Below are 14,918 nucleotides of genomic sequence, written 5' to 3' on the forward strand. Positions count from 1 at the left end.
TTATTGAGAGGACACAGATATGTTTCTCAACATTTCACAATGGATGACTTTAAAAAAAATCATAAGCAAACTTGATTCAAATGTATTCAGTATCTTATGTACCTGCTTTACATAATACATTACATGTGAGGAAAAGAATTTGTTTATTTCACTCAGTCCCAATTGTTTTATTGGTCTCATTTTGTTTTTGGTAGAGAACACTTTCCCAGTACCTAGAAGTTACTTGTCAAAGTAAAAAGCCCTAGCAAAAATCCCTCATCTGAGAAAACATACTAGGTATTAGGCACTTGGGGGCAAGCCAAGGCCAGAACTAGGGAACATCTAGTCTGCCATAGAAGAGAATCAATCAAATGGTTTGTTTGTTTGTGGGTATTTTCTTTTTTTTTTCATTTTTTTATTATGTTATGTTAGTCACCATATAGTACATCATTAGTTTTTGATGTAATGTTCCATGATTCATTGTTTGCTTAAAACACCCAGTGCTCCATACAATACATGCCCTCCTTAATACCCATGACAGGGTTCACCTATACTCCCACCCCCCTCCCCTCCAAACCCTCAGATTGTTTCCTGGAGTCCATAGTCTTTCATGGTTTGTCTCCCCCTCTGATTCCCTCCCCCTTCATTTTTCCCTTCCTTCTCTTAATGTCCTCCATGCTATTCCTTATGTTCCACAAATAAGTGAAACTTAGCATAATCTCCAGTTCCATCCATGTTGACGCAAATGTTGGATGGTTGAGTAATAGTCCTTTCTGACAGCTGAGTAATATTCCATTGTATATATGGACCACATCTTCTTTATCCATCTGTTGAAGGGCATCTTGGCTCTTCCATAGTTTGGCTGCCGTGGTCATTGCTGCTATGAACATTGGGGTGCATGTGCCCTTTCTTTTCACTGCATCTGTACCTTTGGGGTAAATATCCAGCAATGCAATTTCTGGGCCATAGGTAGCTCTATTTTTAACTTTTTGAGGAATATCCACACTGTTTTCCAGAGTGCGTGCACCACCTTGCATTCCCACCAACAGTGTAAGAGGGTTCCCCTTTCCCCACAACGTCTCCAACATTTTTTGCTTCTCGCCTTGTCAATTTTTGCCATTCTAGCCAGTGTAAGGTGATATCTCAATTTGGTTTTGATTTGAGTTTCCTTGATGACTAATGATATTGAACATTTTTCATGTATCTGTAAGCCATTTCTATATCTTCTTTGGAGAAGTGTCTGCTCATATCTTCTGCCCATTTTTTGACTTGATTATTTGATTTTAGGGTATTGAGTTTGAGAAGTTCTTTATAGATCTTGGATACCAACCCCTAATCTGTAGTGTCATTTGCAAATATCTTCTCCCAATCTGTAGGGCCTCTTTGTTTTGTTGATTGTTTCCTTTGTTGTGTAGAAGCTCTTAATCTTGATGAAGTCCAAAAAGTTCATTTTCTCTTTTGTTTCTCTTTCCTTTGGAGATATGTCTTAAAAGAAGTTGCCGTGGCTGATGTCAAAGAGGTTACTGTCCATGTTCTCCTCTAGGATTTTGATGGATTGTTATCTCACGTTGAGGTCATTCATCCATTTTGATGAATGAGTTTTATCTTTGTGTATGGTGTAAGAGAATGATCCATTTCATTCTTCTGTGTATAGCTGTCCAATTTTCCCAGCACCATTTATTGAAGAGACTGTCATTTTTCCACTGGATATTTTTTTCTGTTTTGTTGATGATTAGTTGATGATAGAGTTGAAGGTCGATATCTGGGCTCTCTATTCTGTTCCATTGACCTATGTGTCTGTTTTTGTACCACTGCCATGCTGTCTTGGTGATCATGGCTTTGTAATAAAGCTTTGAAATCAAGCAATGTGATGCCACCGGCTTTGTCTTTCCTTTTCAACATTTCATTGGCAATTTGGGGTTTTTTCTGGTTCCGTACAAATTTCAGGATTGTTTGTTCCAGTACTTTGAAAAATGTCATTGGTATTTTGATAGGGTTGGTGTTGAAAGTATAGATTTCTCTGGGGAGCATAAACATTTTAACAATGTTTATTATTCTGATCCATGAATATGGAATGTTTTTCCATCTTTTTGTGTCTTCTTCAATTTCTTTCATAAGTGTTATGTAGTTTCTAGAGTATAGATCCTTTACCATTTTGGTTAGGTTTATTGCAAGACATCTTATGGGTTTTGGTGCTATTGTAAATAGAATCAATTCCCCAATTTTTCTTTCTACAGTAACATTGTTAGTGTATAAGAAAGCAACTGATTTCTGTTCATTGATTTTATATCCTGCCACATTACTAAATTGCTGTATGAGTTCTAGTAATTTGGGGGTGGAGTCTTTTGGGTTTTCCACATAAAAATTCATGTCATCTATGAAGAGAGAATGTTTGACTTCTTCTTTGGCAATTTGAATACATTTTATTTCTTTTTGTTGTCTTATTGCTGTTGCTAGGACTTCTAGTTCTATGTTGAACAATAGTGGCAAAAGTGAGCATCCTTGTCATGTTCCTGATCTTAAGGGGAATGCTCTCAGCTTTTTCCCACTGAGAATGATATTCACTGTGGGCTTTTCTTAGATTTTTTTAAATGAAATTGAGGAATATTCCCTCTATCCCTATACTCTGAAGAGTTTTAATTAGAAAAAGATGCTGTATTTTTGTCAAATGATTTTTCTGCACCAGTTGAGAGGACCATATGGTTCTTGTCACTTCTCTTAATAATATATTCTATCACACTGATTGATTTGGGAATGCTGAAGCACCCTTGCATCCCAGGGATACATCCCACTGGTCGTGATAGCTAATCCTTTTAATGTACTATTGGATCCTTTTAGCTAGGCTTTGGTTGAGAATTTTGGCATTCATATTCACAGGGACATTGGGCAGTAATTCTCCTTTTTTATAGGGTTTTTGCCTGGTTTGGGGATCAAGGTAATGCTGACCTAATAGAATGATTGGAAGTTTTCCTTTTGTTTCTATTTTTTTAAACAGTGTCAGGAGAATAGATATTATTTCTTCTTTGAATTTTTTGTAGAATTCCCCCAGGGGATCCATCAGGCCCTGGACTCTTTATTTTTTTGGGGGGTGGTGTTTGATCACTGCTTTAATCTCATTACATGTGATTGGTCTATTCAGGTTGTTAGTTTCTTCCTGTTCAAGTCTTGGTAGTTTATAGGTTTCCAGGAAAGCATCCATTTCTTCCAGGTTGCTTATCTATTGGCATATAGTTGTTGATAATAATCTTTAATAATTATTTCTATTTCCTTAGCATTAGTCGTGATTTCTCCTCTTTTATTCATAAGTTTATTAATTTGGGTCCTTTCTCTTTTCTTTTGGATAAGTCTGGCCAGTGGTTTATCGATCTTATTAATTCTTTCAAAGAAACAGCTTCCAGATTCATTAATTTGCTCTACTTTATTTCTGGTTTCTAATTCATTGATCTCTGCTATAATCTTAGTTATTTCTCTTCTCATGCATGGTTTAGGCTTTATTGGTTGTTCTTCAGTTCTTTAAGATACAAAATTAATTTGTTATATATTATATATATTACATAATATATTATATATATATATACATATATATGATATAAAGTTTTTTTTTTTTTTTTTTGAGGCTTGGCTGACTATGTATTTCCCCCTTAGGGCCACCTTTGCTGATTCCCATAGGTTTTGGACCATGTGTTTTCATTCTCATTGGTTTCCAAGAATCGTCTAAGTTTGTTGATTTCTTGGTTGACCCAAATATTCTTAAGCAGGATGTTTTTCAGCTTCCAAGTAATTGAATTTCTTCCAAATTTTTTCTTGTGATTGAGTTCCAGTTTCAAAGCATTGTGGTCTGAAAACATGCAATCTCAATCTTTTGGTATCAGTTGAGACCTGATTTGTGATCCAGTGTGTAATCTATTCTGGAGAGAGTTCCATGTTCATTCAAGAGGATTGAGTGTTCATGTTCATAGGTATATGAGGTCCATCTGGTCCAGTGTGTCATTCAAAGCTCTTGTTTCTTTGTTTATTTCCTGCTTAGATGATTTGTCTATTGCTGAGAGTGGAGTGTTGAGGTCTCCTACTATTAAGGTCTTATTATCAATATGTCTCTTTATTTTGGTTAACAGTTGGCTTATGTAGTTGGCTGCTCCCATGTTGGGGCACAGATATTTATAATTGTTAGACCCTCTTGTAGGATAGACCCTTTAAGAATGATAAAGTGTCCTTCTATATCTCTAACTAGAGTCTTTAGCATAAAATCTAATTTGTCTGATAGGACCCTTTAAGAATGATATAGTGTGCTTCTGTATCTCTAACTAGAGTCTTTAGCATAAAATCTAATTTGTCTGATAGAACCCTTTAAGAATGATATAGTGTCCTTCTGTATCACTAACTAGAGTCTTAAGCATAAAATCTAATTCTTCTGATATGAGAATTGCTACCCCAGCTTTCTTTTGAGGTCCACTGGTATGAAAAATGGTTCTCCATCTACTTACAGTCCAGATGTATCTTTAGGTTTAGAATAGACAGCATATGGGGCGCCTGGGTGGCTCAGTGGGTTAAGCTGCTGCCTTCGGCTCAGGTCATGATCTCAGGGTCCTGGGATCGAGTCCTGCATCGGGCCTCTCTGCTCAGCAGGGGCCTGCTTCCTCCTCTCTCTCTCTGCCTGCCTCTCTGCCCACTTGTAATCTCTCTCTGTCAAATAAATAAATAAAATCTTTAAAAAAAATTAAAAAAAAAAGAATAGACAGCATATGGATGAGTGATGGCTTTTTATCCAATGTGCAACTCTATGCTATTTTATGGGAGCATATTGAAGTTATGATTTTATTGTCATCATGTTGCCTGTGAGTCCTTGTTTCTACAGATTTTCTCTGTAAATTTCTCTGTAAACCTCTGTTCTATATCACTCTTGGGATCTTTCTCCTTTTATAGAAGCCCCCTTCATATTTCTTGCAGGGCAGGCTTTGTGGTCACATATTCTTTCAGTTTCTGCTGGTCTTGGAAAGTGTCTCTCCGTCCATTCTGATTGACAGACTTGCTGAATAAAGTATCTTTGGCTGCACATTCCTCTCATTTAGTACTCTGAATATGTTTAGCCAGCCCTTTCTGGTTTGCCAGTTCTCTGCAGACAGGTCTGACATTATTCTGATATTCCTCCCTCTGTACATAAGAAATCTCTTCCCCGGGGTGCCTGAGTGGCTCAGTGGGTTAAGCCTACACCTTCAGCTCAGATCATGATCAGGGTCCTGGGATCCAGCCCTGCATCAGGCTCTCTGCTCGGCAGGAAGCCTGCTTCCACCACTCTCTCTCTGCCTGCTTCTCTGCCTACTTGTGATCTCTGTCGTCAAATAAATGAATAAATAAAATCTTAAAAAAAAAAAAAAGGAATCTCTTCTCGTCACTTTCAAGATTGTTTCCTTGTATTTAATATTTGCAAGTTCTATTATTATGTCACAATGTCAGTCTGTCCTCATTGATCTTGATCTTGAGGGGGTCTTCTCTGCTTCTTGGAGATGAACACTTGTTTCCTTCCCCAGATTAGGGCAGTTGTCAGCTACGATTTGCTCAAATATATCTTCTAGACCTCTCTCTCTCACCACCCTCTCAGAGATGCCAACAATTCTGATTTTAGAATGTTTCATTGAGTCACTGATCTCTCTCAGTTTGATTCCTTGTGTTTTAATTTTTTTTTCCCATGTTGCTTCAGTTTCTTTCTTTTCTATCATCTTATCCTCTAGTTCACTATTCATTCTTTTGTCTTGCTTATTCTGGCAGATAGAGTATCCAGTTTAGACTGCATTTCGTTCATAGCATTTTTAAGTTTGACCTAATTAGGTCTCATTTCTGTCCTTAGAGATTCTATATTGTCATTAATATTTTTCTCAAACCTAGATTTTGCCTTGATAATTATTACTCTAAAGCCTATTTCTGACATCTTGATTATATCCATATCCATTTGTTCTGTGGCAGAGGTCACATTCTCTCGTTCTTTCTTTTGTTGGGCGTTCCCCCTCTTAGTCATTCTGTTGAGGGATGGTTGAGGAAATGTGCAGAACCCAAATTATTGACCACAACACAAGCAAGATGCACCTGTGTTTTTTTTGTTTTTTTTTTTTTAAAGATTTTATTTATTCATTTGACAGACAGAGATCACAAGTAGGCAGAGAGGCAGGCAGAGAGAGAGGAAGGGAAGCAGGCTCCCCACTGAGCAGAGAGCCCGATGCAGGGCTCGATCCCAGGACCCTGGGATCATGACCTGAGCCGAAGGCAGAGGCTTAACCCACTGAGCCACCCAGGTGCCCCAAGATGCACCTGTTTTATAGAGACCTTAGGATTGTCAGCCTATTGTTCTTCCAGTCTGTCTTCTGGGGGAGGGGACTGTCATGCTGTTACTTAGGTAACCCTGTTTGGGCAGAGTTGCCCTGCCCCCTGTGGGAAGGGGATGGGCTCAGTGAAAACCGGTTTTGTGGGGGCTCTTCTCTCTGGCAGCTTTCCGCATCTCTTCCAAGAGTCAGAGCAGAAGTGGCCATATCCAAATTTCTGTCTCAGAACAGAGAGATCACAGTCTGTACTTCACTGAGCTCTCCAGGCCACACTGCCTCTGTTTCTGTCTGTGCTGCTAAAAACCACAGCATCCTGGGGTGTGCACCTCACAGCAACATTCCCAGGACCAGGCAGGTCTCTGCCCTTTGTGCTTCTCAAACCACAAGCTGCCCCCAATTCGCACACGTGCCCCCCACTAGCTCCAGGGTTTAGTCTAGGGGGTTGCCCTAAAGTCCTTTCCCCACTGCTACTGGTCTGCAAGTCTGTGCCTGGTCTCCAGCCTCGGTGGTTTTTGCACTGACATGGGGCAGAATCCTGGAGACTTGCTCCCACTTCTGTTAATCTTTCAATATGTGCCCTCAGTATCACAGCTCCCTGCTTCATACCTCGAGACCAACTGTTGGAGATATTGTCTATTGAGATCCACTCCAGGACAAGATGATGGTTTCCTCTTCTGTACTTCTCTTCTGCTGGGAACACCACTCCTCCTCACCAGACCTGATAAGCTGGGCTCCCACCACCCAGGAAGGCAACTCCCAGGCCTCTCCTGGCACAGACCTGGACAGTGCCTGGGTGCAGAGGGCATGCTCAGAAGCTTCCCAAAGACACACACATTGCTCAAGCCCTCACAGCCAGCAGAGGGGCTTCTGGCCAAGCTCCCACCCTCTGCAGCCTGGCAGTGAGTGATGAGAGAGCATGCTGTGGGCAGTGTGCAGGCTAGGATTCCTGGGCTGAAGGTGTCCTTTCCCGGTCCAGTCCTCTGCCCCGACTTAGCAACAGTTCCCTGTGCATCCAGGGGAATGTCAAACTCTTCACTGTGAGGGGGTCCAGTATGTTGTCTGACTGGAGCCCTGCTCAGTGAGACAAATCCGCAGGGTGCCCCCCGGGAACAGGATCCAATTAAACTGTTTAAAATAGCAAACTGGGTTCTCCTTCTGGCTTTTTCACGAAGACTGTTATTTTGAGGGTAAATGACTTAATTTATTATGACAACTAACATTTATTTAATCTTTGCAACATGATAAGAGTTTTATCAAGCCCTGAAAGTAGGTTTTCTCATTGAACCAACATATTATCCCTATAAGGAAGCTAGTATTATTGGCCTCATATTCACATCAGAATCTGAAGCTTAGACTTTATATCTAAGTGTACATGACTAGGAAGTGGCAGAGTCCGAATTTGAACCCAGACAGTCTGATTCCTGAAACCTCTTAGACACAATTACATGAAAAACATATTGATAAGATAATTTCTAAGGGACTTTTATGCTTTAACATTTTTTTTAACATCTGTATTTCCAGATACCTTGTCCTTAAACAAAATATAATTCAGCAAGAAGTATCTTCAATGCAAATATATATACTACAGGGCTATATATATAATACAAATGGCAAAGTTCAATTTAATAAGTATTAATTGAGCACTGCAAATGTGCCATGTGTAGTTTAGATATACAATCGATAATACTCTGTGAAGTCACACATGTATAAAGAAGATATTCAAGATGGGAAAGCTTCCAGATTAGGGAGGAAATGGCAAGTGTAAACTGATCTTTTTTTTTTTTTTTTTAAGATTTTATTTATTTATTTATTTGACAGAGATCACAAGTAGGCAGAGAGGCAGGCAGAGAGAGAGGAAGGGAAGCAGACTCCCCACTGAGCAGAGAGCCCAATGCGGGGCTCGACCCCAGGACCCTGAGATCATGACCTGAGCCACAGGCAGAGGCTTTAACCCACTGAGCAACCCAGGTACCCTAAAACTGATCATTTTAATAATATGAGGCACAAACTATGATGGAGATAGTCTTAGGATGCTTTTACGAAGAAGCACAAGACACTTAATCCATTCTGAAATGAAAGAAGAGATCAGAAAAATCCACCTCTGGAAGGTAGATGTCCAAGCTGAGCCCAAAACAGAGAACAGGAGTCAGCCAGCAAGAGAAAGGTGGGTGAGGGAACCCACAAAAGCAAAGCCACAGGGAAGTAAAAGTACGTTGCTGGAACCTCACGTAAGAGGCAGGATGTAGTGGATAATGAAACTAGAGACGAAAAGAAGAAGAATTCCTCATCATGGAGGAATTTAAATATTTTAGAAACCGTAACTCCTACCCCATGGGTCATGGTCAGCAAAGAAATTACACATGTTCTCATTTCCCTCCCCCTATGCCCAAAGGAGGCATCACTAAAAGATCACCAGTCCTTTCCCACTGCATCTGGTCACAATGTGGCAGTACTCCTCCAATCCCTGCCCTAAACCGTGCACCATTAAGGGATTGGATTTGCATTCATTATTGGTCCCATCTGCCATTCCAGTTATGGCTGATGAGCCACTAGTCAGAAGGTCTTACTGGGCTAGCTGTCTACAGAGCTTGTTAGGGAGCTTGTTAAAAACATAGTTTCAAATCTAGTACACAGAGTGAGGCCTGCTATCTGTATTTTTTATTTGTAACTTCCGCAGGTAATCCTTACCCACTGCCTTGTTTGGAAACCTGTGATTCAGCTCATTCAGAACAGGGAACAACATACATCCAAAATTGCAGAGCAGCAGCCCATATGCTAAATTTGGCTTTCGTGTGTCTTATGGCTAAATGGTTTTTATATGTTATGTCTTATATTTCTATTTTTTACTTCTCAATATTTAAAAATTGGTAAAAATCACATATCATCAGGATTTTTTTTTTCTCTTTGACAATGAGAACATCTGCAGCTCTGGATTTCTATTCCAACAGGGCAACTACCAGTGGGAGCGGAATGGAGCTGCCCGCCCTGGGATGGGGCACACATACATTTACTATTCGGAACCAGTCCTCCTCTTGCCTTGACGCTTCCTGCTGCTGCAGAGAAACACCGCTGTTTACCGCCGTGTTTTCACTTTTATTTTGCTTCTATGGCTAGTGTGTACAGAGAAGAGGAAAGTGAAATATTTTTTGGACTCCAGTCTTAGTCAAAAGCAGGAAAACAAATGACCGACCAAAGAGGTCAGTCGTAGAGGCAGAACACTGAGGGATATTAGGGCATCAATCTCTTTCTCATGAAATTTCAAGAAAGATTAACGACGTCCTTGTGCAACGACTTTGCCAAACAACTGTTTGAAGTCCGTTTCACAATTTTAATAATACCAGGGAAGTTTCGTTCTCCACTGTTTTTCTCTTATGTTAAAGAGCAAAAGTTCAGTAGAGCGCAGCAGAGGAGAAAGGTTCATCTCAGCGTGTCACACTCTCTGCTGCAGTATGACATTCAGTGTGACGGGGCTGGATGCGGTGTGTCCGCAAAACCACCTCGACCTAATGAGGCGCTCGGCATTAACTTAAAATATATACTGTGCCGAAGCCAGTCCTGAATTTAGTGCTTTATGAATCACCCTGCTACACGTCCCGATTATTTGCGATCTTGTACTTGAATTTCCAATTGTATTGTGAAAAAATAAATTACCTGGGTGAAATTTTGGAAGTTCTCATTCCGGTAAACCTCATAGCAAGCAGGACTGTCTAAGGATAACTTTGATGTGGGTTTTGTTTGTTTGTTTGTTTTGTTTTTGTTTTTGTTATATAAGTACAAGTGAATATATTCTAGTCATAACCCATTTAAATAGAGAAGGGGGCTCCTGGGTGGTTGAGTCCGCTGAGCACCTGATTCTTGGTTTCCGCTGGGGTTGTGATCTCCTGGGGTGGTGGAATCCAGCCTACCATATGGGGCTCCGTGCTCAGCAGGGAGTCCGCTGGAGGATTCTTCCCCTCTTCCCCTCCCCCAACTCGTGCAGTTCTCTCTCTCAAATAAATAAATAAATCTTAAAAAAATAATAAACAAGAGAAAGGTGTAGAGAATAAAAGTGTAACTCTCTTACTTTCTTACCTCTCCACTGCTCCCCCCACCATGGACCCCACTCTCATTATCAGAAGCACTTCCTTACCTTTCAGGTGTGCTTTTTTTCCAGACATTTTCTATATAGTTAGATATATGATATATACTTTTGTCTGAAGGATTTCTTATCATTTATGGAATTATACTATGCATTTTATTCTGCAACTTGCTTATAATATTGTTAAATATTATATATATTATTATTATATAATAACATGTTTGAGAAACCTGTCATCAGTACTTAACCACACTATGTTTAACCATTCTATAATGCTCCATATCAACCATTCTTCTATCTATAGATATTTAGATTATTTCTACTTTTTCTTTCTGATGTGGTAATTTTAATTCTCTTAATCATATGTCTTAGTGCACCTATGTATGTAAAAAAGATATCCAGAAGTGACATTTGTCTGTTCAAGGTATATCTACAGTATAATTTTTTCGGTACTCCCAAATTACATTTCTACGTGGAATGTACCCATCCTCCTGACTTATAAATATTCTAAGGGTTTGTCTTTCTGAAAGGCAAAAATATGGCTCCATTTGAATTTGCATTTGAACATTTTTAACATGTTTATTGACCATTTATACTTTATAAGATTTGTATTAGGTTGTTTTTTTCCTTCTTAATTTGCATGAAACCTTAGATACTAAGGCTGATATCTTTTTGTGTATACATGTAGCAAAAATTATTGTCAGGTTGACAATTGTTTTTTAACTCTGCTTTTGATGTCTATTGAACAAAAATTCTCCACTTTTAAATATATAAATCAGTTGATGAATCCCTTCCTAATTTATGAATTTTGTGAATCCCCAGGAAGGTTTTACCCTCTGGAGGGTCATAAATATACTCTCCTTTATTTTCCTATATATGTTACTTACCAGGCCTACTGACCTGGGTTTGAATCTCATAATTAGGGAAATGTGGCAAGACACTGAGCATAATCAAGACTCTTCAGGGCCCAGGTGGCAATGTGTAATTAGAAACAGGCCCTTTCCCTCAGTTTTAACATAATCCAGCACCAAAATCTTGTAAATCTGGGAGCATGGCATGTCCACAGACAGACTGAGATAATGCCATTCCCACTCTATATACCTTTGTCATCACTCGGGCTCCTTTCCAGACCAGCAAGGGCAGCTATCTCAATGGAACTATACCTAACAAACTGCTTTTTTTTTTTTTTTAAGATTTTATTTATTTATTTGACAGAGAGAGATCACAAGTAGACGGAGAGGCAGTCAGAGAGAGAGAGAGAGGGAAGCAGGCTCCCTGCTGAGCAGAGAGCCCGATGTGGGACTCAATCCTGGGACCCTGAGACCATGACCTGAGCCAAAGGCAGCAGCTTTAACCCACTGAGCCACGCAGGCGCCCTAACAAATTGCTTTTAATGGTCATAATATCAATAACAACAAAATCATTAATTATTAACTACATTAATAGTGATGATGATGCTTACGATGTAGCAGGGATGACATTTGTCATCTCATTTAACACTCTCAGAGACCTTATGATGTAGGCATTACTGCTACTTATGACCATTAGCATCTACTAATATTTTCTGAAAGTGCCACAGCTAGTAACTATAAGAGCCAGAATTTAAATGAATCTGTCTGACTTCAGAAGCTCTGATTATAGGCAAGGAATTGTCCTGCCTCATACTTAGATGATTCATGAAATGAGCCTTTAAGTATATCCAAAAGACAATTGAGGGAGACTAATGAAGTGGCTGAGGTCCTCAAACCTAGTAAGTAGGGGTTTGTGTCATCTAAGTTGAGTATTCAATCTATGAAAGTGGAATGAAGAGTTGATAAAGAAAAAGAATAATCTCCAGATGGATATAAGATCTAAATGTGATAAAAAATTAATTCATAGAACTACTAAAAAAAATCAAGTGATTTTTCAAATAATTTGGAAGAGGAAATAAATGTTCTAAATATCAAACAAAGCTCAGAAACCACTAAAAATAGATGTTAGATTCTCCTATGTAAAAATAAGAACTTTCTGTGTTGCAAAAATGACCAAAACTCAAATGACAAATGATAACTTTGGGGTAAGAGGGGGTAGGAATTTGCAACCAATGTCACTAATAAAAGAACAAAATCCTTAGACTTATGTAACTCAGTAAGAAAAGTCCAAGAACCAAACTGAAAAAAAACCAGAAGTCAAACATTAATAGAAAATATTTTTTAAAAATTGGTTCTTAGACACAGGAACTATTGTTTGGCCTCGTTGATAATTTTTAAAAGGAGTAAACAGAAATATGATGAGGCTTCATTTCCATTTACCAGTTTGGCCATGATAAGAGAGAGAGAAGGGGGGGATTATGTTCAGCAGAATTGAAGGGAAAATGCATTAAGTAAAATAAATTATGAAAATGTGTATTTCTTACACATTGTTGGTTGAAAACTATATTAGTATATCACTCTACAAAAGAAGCTTAAAACTTTTAATTTTCCAAAAATAAAATTGCACATACTCCTTGATCCAACAATTCCACACTTAAGTATGGTGCTACAGATACATGATCACCTATAAAATGGTATGCATATAAAGATATTCACCACATTGTAATAGCAAAGATGGAAAACAACTTAATAACAGACTATTTAATATTTAAAGGATGAATAAATTGTGCTATATCCATATAAGGAAATACTTCAGAATCAGTAAAAAGAAATAAGCAGCTTAAACAGACAACTCTATTATTAAATTAAAAACCAAAATACAGAGGAGTATATAGATTATGGTAATATTTGTGGGGGGAAATTTTGTATACATTTCCCCCTTTCCTGACACACAGACACGTAAACACACACCACACACACACACACACACACACACACACAGAAAATCTCTGGCAGGATTCAGAGGAACAGGAAGAAAACTGAATGGTTGGGAAATAGAGAAGCTAGAGTGAAAATTCTTTTTCACCATATGCTCGTGTGCATCTTTTGAATTTTGAATCAAGTATAAATGATACCTATTAAGATTGAAATGATGAATGTTATTGGGAAATTCATAAGGATGCCTTCATCAGGAAGCATTTTTTACAGAAAAAAAGATATCGAAGATGACCTTGATATCTATCAACAAGAAAATAATTTTGTAAGTGGTACATGGAATAGTGTACAGCTGTGAAAGCATTAATTTAGTCTTTATAAATGTTTACTTTTAATATTAAAAAACACATACAATCAGTGTAATCTGATCCCAATATTTATAAGACAAAAACCAGGCATGTGTATGTGTATACACACACAAGAGGGTCTAGGTTTTTACATTTTTTAAATACCTGGAAAATAAGGGGTGGCAGTGGGTAATTGCTCTAATTTTTTATTCACTTCTGTTTTGTTTGAATTGTACAAAGCCATGTGTTCCATTTATTGTTAATCTTACAAATCAAGTCATTGAGAGCTTATTTGTAAAAGAAGGATATATAAGTCAAGGACTTGGTGGTTATAAGATACTAAGTTATTTTATTATTTTCCTCTGAGTTTCCCAGACTTGCAGTTTCTACTTTATCTACTTGATATACTCAAATATTAAGAAATACATATAAATGAGAAATATGTGCTTGTTTACAATATGTTAAGGTTTATATGCTGAAATTAACCTATAGTCAACATCTGAGAGCTCAATAAAAAGTTGTGTTTGGTATTGTGTAAGACTGAAGAATCACAGAACTGTGCCCTAATACAAATAATATATTATGTGTTAATTTTAAAAAAAAGAAGTATTTGATAAAAAGCTAGAAAGTTACTTGATTGGGTTAAAAAAAAAAAAACAGAAAGTGAGGTTTCAAATTAAGTAAAGAAAACAACCTCAATTTTAACTCCAAATTTCTTATTATGTATTTATTCTTTTGAAGCCCTGTGTCAGGCCAATTTACAGATGGTCTGGTAAGCCACAGGAAAATAACCTCACTTAGCTCATGAATCATAAGCAGTTACTCTAAATAGTTGTTAATGCAACTTCTCAAGGCGTCTGCCTTACCTCAAGGGAATGTTTTACCCATAAGTTTGAATCTTGCTCAAAGTAAAATGGGTAGATTGATGCCCTGCTGATAACTGAAGTTACCTCCTAATGAAGTCCTTTGGGTACTTTATAATCTAAATTTCCCATCACAAAGAAGGATTAAAATGAATTCAATTTCATACAGAAGTTCTGTTCTGTAATTAACAAAGTTTATAAGAAGGCCCGTGTTAAACAGACTTCACAATTAAAACCCCTGGCACTCTAAAACGCTGGAAGACCTTCACTTTCAGATTTTTTTTTTTTTAGAACGCCAGCTATTAATGCGCAGAAAGCACGTTTTCCACGTGTTCTTTAGTGTGCGTGAATCTTTAGCTGTATTTAACGGATATTAACCAACAATGAGTTCTCCATTTTCAAAAAAAGTCACTTATCTTCCATATGCCTAAAGAACTAGTCTTGGCTGGGAATTAAACCCTCCAAGGACTCAACGAGGCAAATCAAGTTCTGTCCAGAGTTTCTCAAGTACTGCTTCACTTTGTTCCAGGGATGTGGGTATTTAACTTAAT

The sequence above is a fragment of the Neovison vison genome, chromosome 3 (assembly GCF_020171115.1).
Source record: "Neovison vison isolate M4711 chromosome 3, ASM_NN_V1, whole genome shotgun sequence".
NCBI lineage: Eukaryota > Metazoa > Chordata > Mammalia > Carnivora > Mustelidae > Neogale > Neogale vison.